A 9,766-nucleotide genomic window follows, 5' to 3' on the forward strand; every position below is an offset into this window, starting at 1 on the left:
CGAGCTGCACATTTTGAGCGGTGAAAAGTCAAGGTCATCCTTCAAGGTCAAAGGTCAAATATATAGCTTCAAAGCGGCGCAGAAGGGGGCATAGTGTTTCTGACAAACACATTTTTGCTCAAGTGTACTATTTTTTTACTCTAGTTGTTTACATTTTTTTCTTGCACAAAAGAATCCCTTTTTAAGTGTTTCTAGTGTTTAATATTTAATAATACTCTAACATTATCTACTACAGTAGTGTAGGTTCCAGCTTGTAAAAACGGATTTATAAAAAAAAAACAAGTAAATAAGGACTTCCAAAGCCCAAGAAGAAAGTGGTTTATAAGGTGAAAACATGTTATTATATACTCTTTTTGAAAGATTTCATTAGAACTGGTTCATGTATCACTGAAGCATATGTTATTTTAATTGTGCACATTGTTCCAAACTTCATAATACAATGTTAATATAAGGAATTATTGTTTTACATTACCCCACTCACTTCTGACCATTTCAGATAGTAATATGTCCTTAACTTTGTTTTCATTTCTCTTACTTTTTCTGAATAAATACTGAAGAACAGTTTGAAACTCATTAGCTGTTATGTTGTTTTATAAATCATCTTTTAAAAATTTGATATTTAGAATTAGAGATTTATAATTTAAATTATCTGCTTCTATGCGAAGATTTGAAGGTCAACTTTTGTTAAATCTGAATAAAGTTTTTATTGAATCGTATATGAATGCTCACCATTATGTATCTGCTTGATACTTCACTGCAGCTATTTAAGTGTTATCTTGAACGCGCTTTTCGGTCTTTTAAATGTAAGATGTTTAGTTATCTCTAGTTGAAAATGTGCATGTTTTGTGTGAGGAACTAATTTGCATAAAGCCGAATTAAATACCAAAACAACCTACTTACATCGATGAAGCAAAGAAAAGAGCGTTTCAATTCTTATACATGTAATTACGATTATCATTCTGCATGTTTTCAATGGTTTGGCTAAAATACAATATAATTTGGGATTTATTCGTGTATGAATTTAGTAGGCGCCCCTTTTACAATACGCAGTTTTGACTGTGTACATGTCGCACATGGCATAATTAAACCAAGTTGTCCCACGCTCGATTTCCTCGTGCGCTTCGTGGAGGGAACTCGCTTCATTGAATATTAAAGCCCAGTCAAATGATATACTATAGCCAATTAGAATAATGTACACTAGTGAAACATAGGGCAATTGTAATTATGTAATAAACTGCAAGAAAAATAAAATGTTATTAAAGTCAATCGTTACTGAAATATTCGCCGTGCATTTTTGTCGTTTTACAATGATGACTGCACGTAAAATTGGCGATTAAATGCATAATACGCTTTCAATAATTCAGTTGAGTATATAGGGTCAGACCATAGACCGATCTAGTCAAAGGGCACGTGTATCACAACTCATATAAAACTATACCGGCTCGTAAACAAATTTTTAAAAATATTTTGATAAGTAGTGTGCGATGTGGACATAATATGGAAATAAAAGCAAACTACAACCTTACTAGCTTTGAAGACTGTTCATGTTTTGGTATTATTTACACAGCTGAGTAGGTGATTTCGCTTCAGTGCAAATTTTGACGGACAATGAAGTAAGACCGATCACATTAACTAGCCCTAAAATTGATCTACAAATAACCTAATTTTGTGTCACATTTGAATAATGTTCCATTTTCTCAAAAACGAATTATTTGACCATTCAAAAAGAATACAAATCTAATTGCAGTATGGACATTTATTTCAAACATGTACTATATACACTGGAGTTTCAGGAACAGAAAATCAAGTAAGAAAATACAAAATAAACATATCATATATTTGCGACAGTGTTAATATTAAATATAAGATTTACAATAGTGGTTTTGTTTAATATATTGAAGTTTGAAATAAAATGTTAATAAATCTTTTAAAAGAACAATATTTTAAAAGGAACATTCCACAATTTACGAGGATTTCATAACTAAATGACCGCCATGTTTTCAAACAATTAGTAACGTTTCATTCATTCTTTTGCAATCTAACAATGAAATGAAGAACACTGGGAATCTGTTTTTGCCAAATTTGCAATGTCTGTAAATGTGTACAACAATATGAGTGAATTTATTTAAGCAAAAAAATAACAACATTTAACTACTTCAAGATCAATTCCAATAACAAGAATATCAATTTATGTTGCTTATCGAAACATTGTAAATAAAACTCGAAACGAAACTTACTTGAACTAAACTAACTTACCAATTAAATTTGCAAAATATAACCAATTTTTAAGCATATATTTGTGCATATGTAATTAGTAACCATCCAATATTTCAGTGAAGGCCAAGAACAAAGAAGTCGCACTTTCAATCGAGTCAGGAACTGGCAGTTGCTTCCGCTGCATTTCACACACATGTTCTAGGACGGGTATGTAGTCATCTTTACACCCAAACTGCGGTTTCTTTACAAAGTATCTCTCTTGAATACGATCAATGGTTTCCAATTCGCAAGGAAGCCGAAATGAAAAACCTCAGTGCCACTAAGACACAAATCTGCAATATAAAAAAAGTTGTGAGTCGTTAAACACACGTTTTGCATGTATTAGTCAAAGAGAAATATCTAAACGAATCAATCGAGATTTAAGCTCTCTAAATGCCCATAAAATCCAACAAACACATAAATAATTATTGTTTGCCATTGTTATTTTTACCTTTATACCAAGCATTCCTGATGTAAAAATGGACGGTCTGAGACCTTGCGTGTTTCAAAAGAATATACCAGAAACTAAACATCTGTTCGACGCCAGAGGTCATGAACCAATGTTGCAATAATGTGAGGATGTCAAAATTCTATGACGACATGATATTAAAAATGTGTCATGGCTTAAAAAATTAACTCATCGTGTCGACTAAAACTATGATGGCAAGTCATTTTCACAAGAGCATGACGTCAAAAATTATGTAGATTTGTCGACTTAGATCATGTCGACCAAATATATTTTCGGGAAAAGCCGTAAACATTTACGTCGAGACTACAACTTAATGTCGATATGACGAGTAAAATTAAGGTGGGAAAAGCTACAAAACTATGTCGACATACCATGTTATTTCACAGTAAGTCGGTATTAATTATTCCGGCATGACCACATTATTGGGGTGTACCATATACGTTTCCGTAATGGAAGTGTATATGGTACACCCTGATGCTGTGATGTCAACATTCTATGACGGCATGATATGAAAAGGGTGTCATTGCGTAAACAAATAACTCATCGTGTCGACTAAAACTATGATGGTAAGTCATTTTCACAAGAGCATGACGCCACAAAATATGTTCATTTGTCGACTTAAATCATGTCGACCAAATATTTTCGGGAAAAGCCGGAAGCATTTACGTCGAGACTTTAACTAAATGTCGTAATGGCGAGTAAAATTATGAGGAAAAAACCTACAAAACTATGCCGGCATACCATGTTATTTCACAGTTAGTCCATATAAACTAATCCGGCATGACCATAGTATTGGGGTGTACCATATTCTATGACGGCATGATATGAAAAAGGTGTCATGGCGTAAAGAAATAACTCATCGTGTCCACTAAAACTATGATGGCAAGTCATTTTCACAAGAGTATGACGTCAAAAAGTATGTTGATTTGTCGACTTAGGTCATGTCGACCAATTTTTTTCGAGAAAAGCCGAAAACATTTACGTCGAGACTTTAACTTCATGTCGTCATGGCGAGTAAACTTAAGAGGAAAAAGCCTACAAAACTATGACGACATACCATGTTATTTCAAAGTATTTCAATATAAACTAATTGAGCATATTCATTTTATTGGGTTGCACCATATACGCTTCTGTTAGCAAACGTTTTACGAAACGAAATTTCTCGTTCATTCGAGTAATGGGGTATACTCCATGTAAGTAAAGTGTCTGCCCAGATAAACCAGTGCAATCCGAAGAAGCTAATCAAAGACGATACTTTCTGCTTTTATTAGAGTTTTCGTTTGAAGGAAGTCTTCTTTTGGCGAAAATCAAGTTTAGGTGGAAATTTAAGTTTCTGATTAGCCTGTGTGAACTACACAGCAACTCATTGATGACGACACCTTACGCACATGCATTACGCCCCGTTTTTCCAGAGCGAGACGAATACTATTTTATCAAGATTAATCATTATTTCACTCTTGCAATTTTGTAATATGCCGAAAATTCAATATTTTAAGAGCAAATACAGTAGTATTACTAGTCTTTAATATTTCAATCCTTATTTTCTAAACAAGACTTTACGAGTTGGCATACCTTGCCTAGTTAACAAATAAAATTAACACTGAACCACTAAACGTGTTTCTGTATCATCTTATATAATATTTCGTCATGTTTGAAATGAATTACCTGGAGTTAAACAACTCGCAAAGAAACACATATTTTCTTTCTAAACTGTAAGCCTAATGCTTGGATTATTAAATTGATATTTTAAATGACGTCACATATATTGCGCCAATAATGAACGGTCAGAAGATTCTTTGCGACATTCCTTTCGGTCACTCAGATCTAATAATCAACATTTAAAAAATATTATATCCATACTTTGTGCTGTATTGCTGGCTATTTTTTAACGATGAAATACTGGTACATCAGATATGAAAATAAATGAGTGGTCATTTTTACTGTTGTATTGCGTCAATATATTGTATTCTATTTATAATGTGGTATTGTATAATCAAAATACAAAACGTACTTTCCAAATTTTGAACACACATTACGGTTTCAATTAGATGATACCATCCGTAGTAATTAATATGCCATGGTGGTATGTATTTTGAAGATAAATATCAATCGTAGTGTATGTGTTTAAGGCCGTACTTATGTGCATAATTGTTCGGTTGGTGTGGGCGGATGAATGTCGAATAGAACATTCACGGCTATTTTGATTAAATTCAATATGTACAGAATCACCTTAATTTAGTACACTTCTACACGCGAAAATAGTTGACATGAAATCACGAGACTTTTATCTCCGACGGTGTTTATTTTTCTTTTCAAAATTTTTAAAATAGAAAACTTCAATATTCGACAAAACCTTAAAAAATAAAGCTTTTTATTCAATTGAGTTTATAAGATTTTGTAACAATACTTACAAACAGCTAAAACCCAAATACGGACAGCATTATCTTACAACTATACAAATGTTCCCAATTATATTGGGTTCAATACTAACGTTAAACGAATGCAAACACAATATATGATTTAACCCATTTATACCTAGCGTCTAGAAAAAAAGGCCTTGGCAAACAGCGTAACCCCAGATGAGACGCCGCATAATGCGGCGTCTCATCAGGGTCTGCGCTGTTTGTTTAAAAAAGGAATTTCTGTAAGAAAAAATCTAAATATAGAAATAAATATACTAGACATCCCTAATTTTGGAAATAAATTGATACAATTTAGAAGAAGGATGGGAGAGTCCACTAGGCATAAATGAGTTAATAAACAATAATGAATACTGTCATGGTATTTTTTCCGAAATTACAATGGAGCTTTGATTTATTGAGTTGATGTTTATATAGTTAATTGTGTGGATAAATAACGACACATTATGTTTAATCGTCGTAAAACTAAAAAGAAAAGAAGGCGGATGTAAGAACGAAGATAGTCAGTTATGCAAAGTGTGTTCTCTTAAATATGAAGCATTCAATTGATTGTTTTTCAGCATCATTTGGAAAGGAGTTTTACTTCGGCGTCCCGGCGAATCTAGCGCAAGATAAAAGCACTCAAATCGAGATAGACGTTGCCACAAAGATACCAGGCGAGCTCCATGTATTCGCTCCATATCACAATATAAACGTTACAGTAGCGATTTATGAAAAATATTCATATACCTTGATGACCCCACATGAAATTTTTACCACCGGCAAGCAAAAAAAATGGGTATTTACATCTCATCTAGTGTTCCTGTTTCGGTCTTTGTAATGAGTTCCAGTCGGGCAAGCGGAGACACGTTTCTGGCATTTCCTTTGGACGCTCTTGGAACAGAGTATGACATACTCGCGTATCTTTCATGGAAATCCGGATATCTTTCAGAGGTGGTCTTCGATGCTCCTTTTGACGGGACGATTGTGAACATGACGGTTGAAAACCAATCCACCGTTGTGACTCTCGACCGTCTCGACCAATATCAGATGCTTACAACGACACAAACCCTTACAGGGGCGCTTGTTTCATCGAACAAACCAATTGCCGTGTTCTCTGCGGCCAGTTGCGACACAGGTATTTGGAGAAAAAAATGGTCCTTACATATATAATAAGAGTAAAGGTATCCAACGATGATTTCACAGCTGTATTGAATAACACAATGCAACAGCATAAACGATCAAACAATGCACACATATGTCGTCGTGGTTGCCAGCAGGAAGGGTCCATCTATGATAAATCATCGATGTGAAAACTATCACGATTTAACATTAATAGACAAATATAGTTCGCAATCATTTATAGTTTCACACTGGTATATAAACACGGTGCCCATACCACGTGACTTTTTAGGATCTGTGTTGGGAGAATAAAGCGCGACCCAGATAACATGTTTAAGGATCTCTTTTTAAATATTTTACCATTTGTAATGGGATGAAGTGGAGAGCCCGCCCATTCGTAAGAGTTCTCTATAGGTATCATGATCTTTTTAAACAAATAATTGCTTGATAATAAATACACATATCTAATAAATATAATATAATAACAATCCAATGGAAATATTTACCTTAATGGTAATATAAGAACGAAAATCGTAGAATCAATATTTTTGAGTTGTTCGCAATCAGACAACTAAGGTTAATACCACATTTTTAAAGCCAGTATTGTTAGGTACGAAAAACCTGATAATTGCCGTGTCCTCGCCGAGACTGCGTTGTATTATGTATAATAGAGGTTGCAGTTCTTTAACTATATTCATTCCCAAATGGACTCATACAGTTAATATCGAGTTAAATGGAATCTTTTTGAACGGAGCGTATACAGAAACAATCAATACACATTTTTTAATTAAACGTGTCGCGGAAAAGAATGTTTATGAATGAATGTTTATGCGTGTTAATAACTTGGTATTTTTTCGCAGCACAGGTCATTCAAAATCGGAGGCCATTAAAAGATATGGGAATATAAAACTACTACTGATCAACAATAATAATGGGATATCGAGAGTCCAATACACTATCACGCGTCTGTTGCGTAACCTCGTTGCTAGTGCTTGCTTGTACAGCGGGGTTAAATTTGATGTGTATGGGAAACGGTCTTTTTTTCTCAACGGTTAGCGGCGATCTATCTTGTATTATCATTTTTTAAACAAAGAAAATGAATTTCTTTTTTTTTTAATTATTATTTAAAATGAACGTTAACACCGTCCATTAGAACTACTGTAAAAATTAAAAGGCATAAACATATGATTAGATTTAGTTGACAGCGTCTATTAATTTAAATCCCATATGACAGCTAGGCATATTTTCACGTGCTGCTTTTTTCTCAGGACCCCCAATTTAAGACGTCACGTGTTTAAATGGAGGCACGTCATTGGGGGACACGTGTCTGTGTGCGAGTCGTTTTGCAGGAGAACGCTGTCAAATTGGTAAGAATTAAACGGGTTTTGTAGTTGGATTTAAAGGGTTATTACGAAATGTCGAAATTTAAAATTGCTCTACCGAATATCCGATTGTTCATAATGACTGCAAAACTATAATTAGCGTGATTTTGCTAAATGTGTGAACTATTAAGGTACAGTGTCAAATTGGCTGATTTTGGATAATAGGTGACATAGGAAAGAACGGTTTAAGAGCATTCAAAGAAGTACTTCTGTCGAGATTTGATGTAAAAAGAAAATACACTTATGGCGCATAAAGGACTTGTTGGATTAAATGATAGAAATGTTAAACAGCTTTTGTAAAAGCATTCGTTTTAGCAACAAAAAAATAGCATGCAGTACGGCTTTTCTCTTGGTGTTCCCCGTTTAAACCAATGGGTGCAATCCTTGCAATTCATGGAATAAGATTGAGGGTTAAATTCTTAAAACTTCATTTTTTAGCAAAACTTAAAATGCTTTTTACTTTTTAAGTTGAAGAAAATGCTTTTGTTTATTTATTTGGCTTGCAGTTGCAGTGTTTCCACTATTTTGATTAGTATTGATTATTTTTCCATTGATCCTGTCCATGCTTTTTATGTAAACGCAGATGCTGACTGTACGTTTGACAACGAAACGGTGTGCAGTTGGACAAACCCGCACTCATTGGACAATTTTGATTGGGTTGTTCACCGTGAAGCCACGCCCACTGACGATACTGCGCCTAACAATGACAATACAATTGGAACAGCAAACGGTATGTTTCCATGCGGTGCATGGTACAGATAATGGTTTATAGGATTTTACATGTGGGCCATGCTCTGTGAAAAAGGGGTTAAATGCATGTGCGTAATGTATCGTCCCAGATTAGCCTGTGTAGTCCGCACGCGCTAATCAGGGACGGAAATCTCCGCTATTATGATATATTTCGTTTCAAGAAAGTCTCTTCTTAGCAAAAATCCAGTTTAGGCAAAAAGTGTCGGCCCTTAGAAGCCTGTGCGGATAACACAGGCTCATATGGGACGACACTTTGCGCACGTGATTAAACCATTGTTTCACAGAGCACGGCCCAAATACTCCTGTTTAAGGACGTTGTTATTCGTATCCACTCAAACCGTGGATAAAACCCCATAGAGTGTGACCCATATAGAATAGCTGAAACGAACATGATATAAGCATCGATATTATGTATAGAATAAAGTAACCCCACTATCACGCATGTGACAATGTTTTTAATCGCTTAGTTATATATAAAAACGTTAATACTCTATACAATATAACTATGGACGTGCTATACCTCACTTTCTGTGAAAATTAACCCTTTTATGCCTTGCGTCTAGAAAAAAGGCCTTGGAAAACAACGTAGACCCAGATGAGACGCCGCATGATGCGGCGTCTCATCAGGGTCTGCGCTGTTTGCTTAAGGAATTTCTGTTAGAAATATTTTAAATATAGAAATAAATACTAGACATCCCTAATTTTGGAAATAAATTGATCCAATTTAAAAGGATGGGATAGTCCACTAGGCATAAATGGGTTAAACGTGCAATACATTGCTGTACAGGAGCCTATGTCTACATCGAGTCAAGCGCCCTTCGTTTGAAAGACGAAAAGGCCTGGCTGCAAAGTCCAGAGTTCATTCCTACAGGACCTCAAGGTGTTTGCCTCCAGTTCTGGTACAGCATGAACGGCGAGTCCATCGGTCACTTGAATGTATACAAAAGAAGCGGAAGTGCGGCGGAGCGGGATTGGACACTCTATGGAGAACAAGGGACCCAATGAAAACAGGGAATGGTGAAGCTCGTGTCTCAGAAAAAAACCATCGTAAGTTATGTTTTCTCATGTGTATATGCAAATGTTTAATGAAAAGCGTTAAGGGTAATCTTTATTGTCAACCTACATGCAATCAGAATAAGATCATGCACTAGCAATTTGTATAATTGAACACTTGTTCTACATCTGAGTGAAATGCTTATATTTGGAAAATGGCAGCCTTTTTACTTAATTAGCAGCTAAAATGCTGTAATAAAACGATTAAAGTGTGTTAAATAAGGTACGAAATATTCACATATATGTATAATGCTTACGGTTGCATATGATTTCTACCATGGTCATGGAGTACATGTTTAGGTTATACTGTTGAACATACATTTTTTGATATTCTG

The 9,766-nt window shown here is 34.8% G+C and overlaps 1 long non-coding RNA gene across 2 annotated transcripts; it reads left to right on the plus strand.

Moving 5' to 3' along the window:
- The first annotated feature begins 5,711 nt into the window (after window positions 1-5,711).
- On the plus strand, window positions 5,712-9,239 carry LOC127867450 (uncharacterized). Of its 2 annotated transcripts, none has more exons than XR_008043500.1 (3): window positions 5,712-6,262; window positions 7,515-7,613; window positions 9,166-9,239. It is a non-coding gene; the product is annotated as an uncharacterized LOC127867450 (long non-coding RNA). The 2 variants fall into 2 exon arrangements; XR_008043501.1 differs by lacking the exon at window positions 9,166-9,239 and adding an exon at window positions 8,212-8,341.
- The last annotated feature ends 527 nt before the right edge of the window (window positions 9,240-9,766 follow it).

This window comes from Dreissena polymorpha, chromosome 1 (genome assembly GCF_020536995.1).
Source record: "Dreissena polymorpha isolate Duluth1 chromosome 1, UMN_Dpol_1.0, whole genome shotgun sequence".
Taxonomy (NCBI): Eukaryota; Metazoa; Mollusca; class Bivalvia; order Myida; family Dreissenidae; genus Dreissena; species Dreissena polymorpha.